The following is a 3,882-nucleotide window of genomic DNA, read 5'->3' as shown; positions in this document are numbered from 1 at the left end:
AATACTTGATCTCACAGCTGTGAGATCATAAATATAAAAATGAGGTCAGTAAGTAATACCTCATTGTGCATGCATTGTACATATTTCCATGCATACTTGGATGATTAAAAAAAAAAGTCAGACGCTGGGCGGTGGTGGCACACGCCTTTAATCCCAGCACTTGGGAGGCAGAGCCAGGTGGATCTCTGTGAGTTCGAGGCCAGCCTGGGCTACAGAGTGAGTTCCAGGAGAGGCGCAAAGCTACACAGAGAAACCCTGTCTCGAAAAACCAAAAAAAAAAAAAAAAAAAAAAGAAAAAAAGTCAGTATTAACCTGCTTTTTCTCTTTACTTTATATTTCATCAAATACTGAGAAATAGGAAATTTGTATACAGAAGAATACTTTATAGTAATCATTCCATAAAATTTAGGGTGGGGGAATATCGTGGTATTCTATTTGTACTGAAATGTAATTTTATTTGTATGTTAATAAATAAAGATGCTTGGGGGTCAGAGCTAATAGCAAGCCATAGAAGAGCTGGGCATTCGTGGCGCACACCTTTAATCCCAGCACTTGGTAGAAGAGCTAGGTAGATCTCTGTGTGGTCAAGGATACAGCCAGCATTGGAAACACATGCCTTAAATCTCAATACCATAGAAGACCTGGAGGGCTGTACAAACAGGCAGTGATGAGGCAGTCATGTGTTTGGTTTACAACCAATGAGAAGGCAGAACAGAATGACTATATAAAGACAAGCACACAGGAAGTAGGTCTCTATCGCAGAGGTCTCTTGGCTGAATAGGCTAGCTGCAGCAGGCGCTAAGGCTCTTAGCTCTGATCTCTTGGCTTTCTTCTTTGCATTGGTTCTGTGTTTCTTATTTAATAAGACGGTTGGTTGCATCTACAGGGGAATAAGAGACTGAGTGCATTGTGGTGGGATTGAAGGGCTTTGCACATCAGACACCAGATGTGCATCATCAGATGTCTGGAGACACCAGAGAGAGTGATATGGAAATGGAGAAATGGAGAGAGAAGGGAGGGACATGACAAACCTGAAATGACAGGACTGTATTAACTAATCACAAAGGCATCTAAGATATAGACTAACAGATGCAGCTAAGGTATGGAAAAATAGAGAACTGATGTTCTTTTAAAAGTCAGACCAAATTAGAATAGGAAACATGATTGCTGGAAACAAATTAGGGAGTCTGGGATTATTTTGATCATTTTTGGAGTTTTGATTTTCCAGAAACTAAGGTTATATTAGATTTTGTTAAATTTATTTATCTTTTTAAATTTTAATTGAAAAAAAGTACAATATTGCAATCACACTTTTCCCCTTCCCCAGGTCTTCCCTGATACTTCACACCCACCCAATCTATACCCTTTCTCTCGCTTTTAGAAAAACAAACAAGAAACACACATACCACAAAAATGAAAGCCAAAATATACAAATAAAATACCAATTAGACAAAAAAAAATGCATGCTAGCTAGCAATAAGCTTGAACCACAGACCAAACAGTTTGTAATTAATATTAAACCTCTGAGTGATTATTTTAAAAGTAGCCAGGGGACTGCGGGACGGGGCAGAACAGAGAAAAGTGTCCAATTACAAGGTATCTCATTGGCTCATCCACACTCAAAAACATTTAAGCAAGACAATTTTCTACTTTTCTTCAAATTTCAGTGCTAACATTGTCTTATCTGTCAGTTCACACACTAAAATTACTTCTATTGCAAACATTTCTTTTTCTTTATCTGCTCCATTTTCAGCCATGAGTTCTTTTGTGATATTGTGTGTAGTAAATCTCTTCAAAAGAGATTTCCATACTTGCAGCCTCTGGCTTTCTTTCTAACATGTTCTCTGAAGTACTCATTCAAACCCTTATCTATACTATGCTCTAAATGTGCTTTTATAAGGCTAATGATATTATTCCTACTATTAACACCAGTGACTCATAATGATTCTCCCCTTATCTACTGACAACATTTTATTGTATCACACACTTTCTTTGCTAGGCTTTTAGCATATCATATTTGTAGATTAATGCTGATAAGAACTCATCTTTCTATTTTGGACTGATTCAGATTTTAAACCCTAGTCACTTTCTCTATTCATTCACTTCCTGGATGATCTTCCTATGTTTAGGTTCTTGAAATATATTATGTATGTTTACTACTCCAAAATATATCTCAAGTTCAAGCTTTTCTTTTGAATTATATACTTGTATGTGATTTCATCAAGATTAAAAACAACTTCTTAATTTTCTTCACCGACTTATGGTGACCCATCCCTGTTAGGTGAAATCCTACATTCCTTCTTAGCTATATATCTCATGTATGAATCATTTGGTTTTACTTCCAATCAACACCCAACTCTTACCATCCCCTTTCCTATACAGCATGAAAACATCATACTTGGATTATTATATTAGCCTCATAAGTGTGTTTGTTGTCTTTGTTCATGCTTCTACTAGTTATTCTCAAGGCAAAAAGCAAACATTCACTGAAACTGAAAATCAGTCTTGATTGTTTTACGCAGCCTGAAGTAAGCCAGAAAGGTCTTATATTACCTTGTCACTTAGCCATATTTTTTGTTGTTTTGATTTTGGTTTTTTGAGATAGGGTTTCTCTGTGTGGTATAGCTGTCCTGTAACTTGCTCTTAATCACATCATCTAACTTTGGTCTTCTAACTCCATTTCGCTTGCTCTGGTATCTTTGTTATGGCTTACACCTCCTTGGGATTCTTCCACTTTGGAAGTTTCTGTTCTAAGTGACCCCTCTGTCTAGAAGGCTGTTAAGATATTTGCAGGTGAACTGCCTCACATCAGTGATGGTTTTATCCAAGTACCATCATCTAAACATGGTCTCTCCTAACCACAGCATTTAATACACAGATACAATCTTACTTCAAGAAGGGAAAGGGTTTACATCTTGTCTTACATTTTTCTTCCTTTTTTTTAATGCTCCATCATTTTCCAAAATTCTGTATACTTATCGTAACTATTATACCTGTTGCATAAGTCTGTCTCCTCTTCAAGAATATAACCAAGAAATATTTGGCTTTATTTTCATATTCATTTTATTTTAAACCCTTTAAGCATCAAAATGTCAGTTTCATAGATAGGTCCTCTATAAACATAATCTATAGAGAATAATATAAAATTATTATGGGTTTTATAAGTCACTATGCACAGCTTAAAATATAATGCATAAAGCATACCTAAATGCTTTTTAATGTATATATAAATCCAAAATGTATGTCAAATATATTAGTGTAATATGTACATAAATATAAATAGACATAGTCTAGAAGGTGTTGAATTAAATACACTTGTGATTAACATAAATTAACATAATTTATAGACTATGAGTCTAAAGAGAGAGGTGAAGAAAGCAAAATGAGTGTAGCTCATTTTAAGAAAACAGTGATGGGTTCAATATAGCATTTCCTTGAAGTAGAACTGGTCCCAAATGTATTCACTTAAGAAGCATCAAGAGAAGGGAAACACATAAGAAAGGAAGAAGTCATAGTCCTATTGCAGATGATATGATTCTACATATAAAACTCTAGAGATGCTATCAAAAATTCTTAGGGCTGATAAACACTTTCAGCAAAGTAGCAGGTTATAAAATAGACACACAAGAATTGATAGTCTTCCTAAATACAAACAGCAAAGATGCTGAGAAAAAAACCAGAGAAGTAGCCCCATTCTCAGTTGCCTAAAACAACAAACTAAAAACAAAAACATCTAAATTAAAATTGCACACAAAGTTGCTATGGAGATGGGATGTGAATGGGGGTTGTTGGGAGAATTGGAAGTGGGGGTGAAGGGTTGAGGTGATCACAATATATTGTATACATATATGAAAATTTCAAAGAATAAGTAGCAACAGTAAT

This window comes from Peromyscus leucopus, chromosome 7 (genome assembly GCF_004664715.2).
Source record: "Peromyscus leucopus breed LL Stock chromosome 7, UCI_PerLeu_2.1, whole genome shotgun sequence".
In the NCBI taxonomy this organism is placed as follows: Eukaryota; Metazoa; Chordata; class Mammalia; order Rodentia; family Cricetidae; genus Peromyscus; species Peromyscus leucopus.
This window is presented reverse-complemented; position numbering follows the sequence as displayed.